This window comes from Crocuta crocuta, unplaced genomic scaffold (genome assembly GCF_008692635.1).
Source record: "Crocuta crocuta isolate KB4526 unplaced genomic scaffold, BGI_CrCroc_1.0 scaffold466, whole genome shotgun sequence".
Classification (NCBI taxonomy): Eukaryota; Metazoa; Chordata; class Mammalia; order Carnivora; family Hyaenidae; genus Crocuta; species Crocuta crocuta.
The window spans coordinates 3,396,378-3,405,736 of record NW_027529672.1 but is presented as its reverse complement, the minus strand read 5'-3'; positions in this window follow the sequence as shown (position 1 = coordinate 3,405,736).

Below are 9,359 nucleotides of genomic sequence, written 5' to 3'. Positions count from 1 at the left end.
GATGCTTGGCAAGTAGCTTAACCTTTCTCAGATAGGGCTTCTGAATATGTTGCACAGGCTGCACACTGCACAACTCTAGAAGGCTCCATTCATACAGAAGTCTGCACGAATAGCACCCCCTGGGTGTGCTGTGTACAACACCCACAGCCCACAGGCAGCGGGCTGAGTCTCTGTTTCCTTCTCTGTAAAATAGCTGATGATCTCATAGCACGGTCCTCTGAGGAAATTACAAATTGTACCCTCCTGGTCCGATGCAGGGCACAGGTGTGGCAATGTTATGTGATTGCATACCCAGAGGTGGAGGAGTGGCCTTTGTCTATGGGTGGGTTTATGATGCATGTATGTATGTATGTATGTATGTTTGCTTATTTGAGAGAGAATCAGAGCGTGAGCAGGGGAGGGGCAGAGAGAGAGGGAGACAGGATCCCAAGCAGGCTTCATGCTGTCAGTGCAGAGCCTGACTTGGGGCTCGAATCCACAAACTGTGAGATCATNGTATGTATGTATGTTTGCTTATTTGAGAGAGAATCAGAGCGTGAGCAGGGGAGGGGCAGAGAGAGAGGGAGACAGGATCCCAAGCAGGCTTCATGCTGTCAGCGCAGAGCCTGACTTGGGGCTCGAATCCACAAACTGTGAGATCATGACTGAGCCAGAATCAAGAGTCAGATGCTCAGCCGACTGAGCCACCCAGGCCCCCCTGGATGGGTTTATGTTTTACGGTGAGAGGCAAAGCAAAGCCCTTATAAATAGCCACAGGGAGGTGCGCGATCTTGGATGGGCACTATGAGTGTCCCAGCCATGTCCCCTCAACTTTACGGCTCCAGCGCAGCCTGGCTAAGTCCCAGGGCCAGCACGCTCTTCCCCGGCAGCCCCCGAGGGGTTCTGCTTGCCAGTGCGGCTGTCCGTCACCTGTGTGGCAGGTCAGAAGTGCCAGCCAGTGAAAGCCCTTGGGAGAGGATGCCTAAATGCCCCAGCTGCCTCCTCCTCCTGGGATAGCTCGGAGGCGGGCATTCTGCATTGGCTCCCACTTCCCCAGCACCACAAAGCACCTTCATCAGGGTGGGGGAGGAGCTGGGGTGGCTGGAGAAAGCACGCACTAGTGCCTTCCCTCCCCGACCTGCCTGTTCCCCACTCTCCTACCTGCACACTTCACACCTCCCAAGGAGCTCCTTGCCTTCCAATCCCAGCCTCAAGGTCGGCTTCCAGGTGCATCCAGACCAAGTGGCACCTCCCCACTGGGCTCTGACAGAGCCCCATGTGCATTCCTATCACTTCCCATCAGGGGGTTTGTGTGACCTTGCAACCCAGCTGACCTGTTACTGCCTTGAAACTGTGCACACCTGGAAGGTGGAGCTCACATCTTATTGGACAGTGTAACCCCCAGAGCCCAGCAGCGGGCCTGGTGCAAGTGGCTCCGCTAAATATACGTGTGCTGAGTGGGAAACACAAGGTGGGCTTCACTCACATGGCACATGCCCACTGCTAGAATAATCGGAGGGAGCGTATTTCCCCCAGTATCTGCTGGGGAATGCGCTTGGTCTTTTTCACTGCAGGTTCTACTGAGCGATCATGAAAAATTAAGTCTGTAATTTCAGGCAGATTTCATTACAGATCGTGAAGAAGGGGCGGGTCGAGGATTCTTGCCAAGGGACTGCCTTCTCCTTTTCTCTGAGGATATGGACATCGAGGAACCGCCAGGTCGGGACCCCAGCCAAGGTCTTGCTGGAGTGTGTGTGAGTGAACCCCCGGGGGCAGGAGCCTGCCTTCCCCACTGGGACAGCCACACACTGTGTCACTCGGGCATCACACGGGGCAACCAGGCAGTCTCACTGCCCGGAACTCACTGTCCAAGGTAGCAGCAGCCAGTCCATCTTGCTCCCGCTTTCTCTACAGCCCCTTTATCGAAATATCAATCTACCCTCTCATTAACACAAGTGCTTGGCACCTGGATGGTATTTCAGTCCCAGCTTCTGACCGTCTGCCTACAGTCGCTGGCACTTCCCCAGCATGTGTTTTCGCAGTGACCCAGCCTCCGGGTTGCAGCTCTTTTATCTTGATTTAAGATGGTTCCCGTCCAGCCTTCCCACATTTGTCCCTACCTGTGCAGGTCACTTGACCTCTCAGGGCCTCCGGGAAGTGGAGGTAGTGGAATGTACTATATGGAGTTAGCGGAGGATTAAGTGAGATAGTCCATTGAAAAACGCATAGCACAGGGCTTGACATGAGCAGGTGTTTAGCCAATGTAAGTTGTTACTGTTATTGGTATCAGCAAAGCCGTTTAGTTGTGTGCGGGCACTGCTGTTTGCGTTCAGACCCCCTTCAAAGCCTTATTCCCCAGAGGTCTTGTATGAATCGTGCTGGACCCTCTGGGTAACCTTGGCTCTGAGATACTCAAGTCCAATCAGTTCCAACCCCTTTATCCAGTTCCCGCCTTCTCCTCTCAAATCTCTGGGTTTACTCCTCACCCCTGGGAGTGCAACTGACCCATCCAGCTGGTTCCTCCTCACATCCCTAGCCTTCGGATGGGGTGCAGGCAGCCTAAGGACTGGGGAACTGTGAAAACATCCTGGGGCCCGTGTCAACACCCAATAACACCTCAATACTGGACTCCGAGAGCAGCAGACTGATCAGGAGGAGGAGGAATGACCCAGGGACAGCCCCTGGCCTGGCGGACGCTCAGCCCCCTCCTTCTTCCTGCCCTCCAAGGCTGCCTTTGTGCCGGGATCCCAAGCCCAGCCCTGTAATTAACATTCGCTATGGCCTGTCTCCAGTCCATCCTTCACCAGGATGCACCCGTAAGCTTCTTCAATAGACACTTTTATCACCGCAGCTGACATCTCTGACACCCCTGGTCATATGCTCCTGCAATATTTATAGGCTTGTGGATTGCAGAGCCCGATAAGGGGAGGAAGGCCATGGAGGTGCGTTAGATGACAACAAAGCAAAGTCGAGCTAGGCAGGGCTCAGCTCTTGTTAATGTCTCTGTAAATCATCCAATTGCTTCAGGATGCTCAATATTTTCTTATTCATCTCCATTTTTCAAGGGGAAAGTGTTCAATCTGTCAAGCCAAGTCTTTATAAATGACTTGTCAGTTGTAGAGGCATCAGGTTGAGTCTCATGGACCTATGATCACATCCAAGAGCTGGGAAGACTTGACTCATCATCGTAACATCCTACTTAGGGTCCTAATTGATCAGCAAACACTTGCTGAGCCCTGGCCATGTGTGGCCAACTGCATAGGGTCTATGGCTACAGAGACCAAAGGAATCAGGCCATCCTTTTCTTAAAGGGTCCCTCATTTGCTGAAGGAAGCACCCCAGAAAATAATTTCATGGCAACAGTACCCGTACATCAGTGGAAGTGTGTCCAGAGGACATTGGGCGGATTTGAGTGAAAGTGGGTCACCAACGTGGGGACTCAAGGAGCACTGGCCAGAGGATGGGCTTTTTTCTTTTTTCATATGGTAAAATACAAATAACATAAAAATTACCATTTTAAACATTTCTGAGTATAAAGTTCAGTATTGTTAAGTATGTTCACATTGTTATGCAATGTTATGCAGAACTTTTTCATCTTCCTACATTGTACCCATGGAACCATAACTCATCATTCCCTCCTCCTTCCCGGTATCTGGCAACCACTCTCCCTTCTGACTCTGTGGATTTGACTGNGTGGGGACTCAAGGAGCACTGGCCAGAGGATGGGCTTTTTTCTTTTTTCATATGGTAAAATACAAATAACATAAAAATTACCATTTTAAACATTTCTGAGTATAAAGTTCAGTATTGTTAAGTATGTTCACATTGTTATGCAATCAATCTGCAGAACTTTTTCATCTTCCTACATTGTACCCATGGAACCATAACTCATCATTCCCTCCTCCTTCCCGGTATCTGGCAACCACTCTCCCTTCTGACTCTGTGGATTTGACTGCTCTAGGGACCCCACGCACATGGGACCACACAGTACTTGCCTTTAACATCTGGCTTATTTCACTTCGCATAATGTCTTCAACGTTCATCCATGTTGCAGCAGATGTCAGAATTTTCTTCCTTTTTAAGGCAGAATAATATTCCATTGTATGTATGTACCACTTTTTGTTAAGTTTATTTTTTAATGAATATTTTTAAATGTTTATTTATTTTTGAGAGGTGAGGTACAGAGAGAGAGGGAGACACAGAATCCAAAGTAGGCTCCAGGCTCTGAGCTGTCAGCACAGAGCCCGATGCTGAGCTCGAACCCACAAACTGCGAGATCATGACCTGAGCCAAAGTCAGACACTCAATCAACTGAGACCCCCAGGTCCCCCTACATTTTGTTTATCCATTCGTCCTTGGAAGGGCATGTGTCAATGTTTGCACCATTTAGCTATAGTGAGTATTACTATTATAAACGTGAGTATAGTTTTTTTTTTTTTCTTTTTAAAAATGAGTCTTGGGACACCTGGGTGGCTCAGTTGGTTAAGCATCTGAGTCTTGATTCCAGCTCAGGTCATGATCTCATGGTTCGTGGGTTTGACCCCCATGTCAGGCTCCACGTTGACAGTGTGGAGACTGCTCGGGATTCTCTCTCTCTTCCTGTCCCTCCATTCGTGTTTTCTTTCTCTCTCTCAAAATAAAGAAAATTAAATTAAAAAAAATAAAGATGAGGCTTGAAGGAGTAAGGCTTCACTGGCATGGCAGGGGAAAGCAAAGACGAGGAAACATGCACAGCATGAGCAGAGGCACCAGACCATGACAACATGGTGGGCTTGGGGGTGGTGGTGGTGGGTCTATGTTGCTGGGGCCCAGGCAGGTCATACAGAGCAAGTGTGGTGAGGCTGGATGGCTGAGCGAGCTGAGATCATGACAGGCCCATACGTTATAGAAAGGGCCCCCAAGCCCAAGACATCCCATTGTGAAGGCTGGACTCTGATGCCATCTACTCAAGAGTGGAACACATTAAAAGTTTTTTGCATCCCAGTGGAGCACACAGAAGTAAGAAATTTCCAGAGTTCCTGCTCACCAGACATAGGGACCTAGCCAAGTGCACTCTCTATTGGGCTGCTCATAAATCTGGTCTGGGGTACCTGGGTGGCTCAGTCAGTTGAGGGTCTGACTCCTGATCTCTGCTCAGGTCATCATCTCAGGGTTCATGAGTTCAAGCCCCACATTGGGCTCTGTGCTGACAGAGCAGAGCCTGCTTGGGATTCTCTCTCTCCCTCCGTCTCTGCCCTTCCCCTGCTTGCACTCCCTCTCTCTCAGAATAAATAAATAAACTTAAAAAAAAAAAAAAAAAAGCTGGTCTGAAGCCAAAGGAGGATTCAACACCAAATTCTACTGCATTGTTGGCAAAACTTTCCAGAGTTGGTCAGTCCTAAGGATTCCCACAAACTGGGAGCCAGTCTAATTCTAAGAGCTCTGTGGTCTTAGGTGAGCTGCTCGACCACCCTGGATCTCAGTGTTCTTGTTTGTTACATGAATGGGATGGATTACTTTTAAGAATCCTTAAAGATTCCAGAAGTCTATGCATTTGTAAATTCTACTAACGTTAGTGTTAAAATTGCTATTCTAACTCCCCTAATGGCCCTGAAGGAGTAGATTCTACAAATTGTTGACCTTAGACAACTTGCTTAATCTGTGTCTTTGAGTCACTATCTCTAAAATGAGGTGTTAGAAGTCATACCTGCGGGCTTGCCTGGGTGGCTCAGTCAGGTAAGCATCCGACTTTGGTTCAGGTCATGGTCTCAAGGTTTGTGAGTTCGAGCCTCGCATCGGGCTCTGTGCTGACAGCATGGAGCCTGCTTGGGACCCTTTGTCTCCCTCTCTCTCTGCCCCTCCCCAGCTTCTGTGCTGTCTCTCAAAATCAATCAATCAACACGTGTAAAAAGAAATAATGCCTGCCACTTTTTTCTTGCAGATTATCGTATGTATACATATGGAACTTATAAAGGGAAGCATCAGAATTAGATGTTAATGTTGTTTTAACAATTTATCTCATCAGGTAATTTTCCCACCTCTCAGACCTCCATACTCAGTACGTCTCATTTCTCTGAGCTCTTTATTTTGTTTGTTTCATTTTGGCAGATCCTGGCTCAGCCACAGCAGGCTCTCCGCCATCTTTAGGCATTCCCTGCCTATTTGTCTTTCCCATGACTGTCCCTTCTGGTGGAATGCCTTCCCATCTGTGGCCACCAGAAGTCCTTTTCATCCTTCACATTTCAGATAAAATTTACCTTGCCCTACACCCATGAACAAGACCACCCTGACCATCCAGCAGAAGACATTTTTTTCTCTCTTTTTAGCGAGGATCCCTCATGCCTTGTCTTCTCACTTTTATTAATTTATGTACTTACATCCAGGTTACTTTGTCTTCTCATTATCCATGAACTTGTGTTGCTTCTCCTCCATCTTAGGTCGAGTTCTGAGAAACAGATCCTATGAAGGAGATTTGTGTGCAGAAAGTTTTTGGGCAGAATCCTTCAGATCAACCTCTTGCAGGGTGCGGGGGAGGCAGAGGGAAGGAAGCAAGATTTGGCAAAGGAAGATGTTGATCCATGATACAGTCTCGACACAGGCCTCAGCACATCCCATGGGGCACTGGGGCTGGGTGACCCCCCTCAGAGAATGAACAATTGATCAAATGTATCAAAGACATCAGGGCATAGGAAGGCTGAGACTTGACCACTGGATGTGGCACCATGATCACAGGTGACTTAGCAAGAGCAGGACACTTGGGGGAAAAGGTCCAGTTGGAGTGGGTTCTGGAAGAAAGATGGAAGATGGGGTTGGCAGGATAATGATCTTCCAAAGATGTCCATGTAGGAATCCATGCCTGTGAGCATGTTACCTTAAAGGGCGAAGTTGCTACTGTGGGTGTGATTAAGGTAAGGTTTTTGTTTTTTTTCCCCAGTTCTATTTATTTACAGAGAGAGGGAGTGAGCCAGAGAGGGGAAGAGAGAGAGAGAGAGAGAGAGAGAGAGAGAGAATCCCAAGCAGCCTCCACACTGTCAGTGAGGAGCCCGATGCAGGGCTCAAACTTCCAAATNAGAGAGAGAGAGAGAGAATCCCAAGCAGCCTCCACACTGTCAGTGAGGAGCCCGATGCAGGGCTCGAACTTCCAAACTGTGAGATCATGACCTGAACAGAAATCCAGAATCACATGCTTAACCAACTGAGCCACCCAGGCACCCCAAGTTAAGGATTTTGAGATGGGGATATTGTCCTGGCTTCTCTGGGTGAGCCCAATGCAATCACAGGGTCTCAGAGGGAGAGACAGAAGGTCAGTCAGAGATAGATCTGAACATGATACATTCCTAGCTTTGAAGATGGAAGCAAAGACCATGAACCAAGGAATACGAGCAGCCTGTCGAAGTTGAAAAGGGAAAAGAAATGGATTCTTCCTGGGAGCCTCCAAAGGAATGCAGCTCCTGATACTTTGATTTTTACCCAGTAAAACCCATTTTGGACTTCTGACCTCCAGAACTGTAAGATGATAAGTTGGTGTTGCTTTAAGCCACCAAGTTGGCAGTAATTTGTCATAGAGGCATAGAAGATGGGTACAGGAGGTAAACAGCATGTCTGCATGGGGTTGGGGTGATCCGGATCCAGTAGAGATCTGGGGTTGCAGGAGAGCGAGGAGGTTCTAGGGCAGCATCCCGAGGGGCAGAGAGGTCAGTGCCCGAGGGGGAGGGTAGAACTTTGCCTCTTCCGATGGCTTCTGTTCCCTCCATGAAACTCCCAGGGCAGGTTACCGGCTGAGATGTAGAAAAGAAAGAAAATAAGGAAGAAGAAAGGTGAAATTAGCAAATGATCATTTACTGAGTAGGTTTAAGATGTAGTTCTACTTCTTATAACTTTCCTAAAAGGAATGAACAGGGGCACACATTTTTCCCTTAAGAATGTCCCTGACAATATTGTTTAAAATACTGAAAAATTGGAAACGGCCAACATGGTTGACGAAAGATGATTAATTGAAGAGATATGTTCTATCCGTGATGAATTACTCTGCAGCCGTTATAAACCAGGCGTTAGAAGACCATTTAATTAAATATGAAATGTACTATCTCCTTAAGTGAGAGTGGTTACAAAACAAATATGTACAGAATGAAGCCAATTTTGCAGAAATAGTGTGTGTAAATACACACATTAACAAAGACTGTAAGGGAAATATATAAACATTTAATATAATATATTTAATATAATAATCATATCTGGTGAGGAAATTATAGATATTATAATTTGCTCTTTATCTTTGTCTTCATTTTTATATTAAATAACAATTATTTTTATATTGTAAGCCACCCACATGTGTGGGAAAAGCGAAAGTAAGGAAGTCAGAAAGGAAGGACTCGGGAGGTAACATTTATCTGTTAGTCTCAGTGCTCATCCCAACAATATGTATATTATCTAATGCTTGAAACAACCCAAGGAGTAGGAATTAGGTTTACACATGATTAATGAGGAAATTAAGGCTCAAAAAGTGAAGTAACTCAATGTCACCTCTAATAAGCATGCTGTACAATCAGTTCCGTTTCTCTGTTCTACTGTATGACATCTACTGACATGCCCAGAGTTTGGCCAAAGAGCTCAAGGGCCACTGACCAGGGACGTGCCACACCTCTTACTCGGGGACCCGCCCTTTGGTTAACAAAGGAAGTTTCTCCTGAACGTTAAGGGCAGACACTGGCCTAGCACCAACCCCTTTGCCAGAACAGGACACTCTCTTGAAGGCAAAAACACTGAAACGTGCACACACATGCAAATGAAGTTAAAGAGAGTCAGAGGGGAAGCCTGGTCTGGAATGTTCTACCGTGGAGAAGGGATTCTGTCCCAACGCTGGTTGAAATCTCTTATGGGTTCAATTGTATCCCCCCCCCATCTGCAAAAGATACCCTGAAGTCCTGTTACCTGGGAATTAGACCTTTTTGGGGCGAAAACAAGATCTTTGCAGATGTAATTAAGATGAGGGTATATGAGTGAGGGAGGGCCCCAAACCGATTTCTCGTTTCCTTTTAAGAAAAGAGAATTTTGGACCCAGATGCACAGAGAGACACAGGCAGGAGAATGCCACCTGAAGGCGGGGGGTGGAGGCAGCGATCGCAGCACTTGGGCCACAAGCGAGGAACACGGAGGGCGTGCGGAAGCCACCGGAGGCTGGAAGGGAGGCGTGGAATAGATGTGCCCTCTGAGCATCCAGAAGATGCCAACGGTGCCGGCACCTTGATCTCAAACAGCTGGGCTCCACGGGAGAATCAGTTTCTGTTGTTCTAAGCCACCGGGCTTGTGGCGCTTTGTCAGGGACGCGAGAGAAGGAGCCGGGCTGGGTGCGTCGGGGTCGGCGTCAGCCTTTGCGCTCGGATGGCTTCTGAGTGAGATGC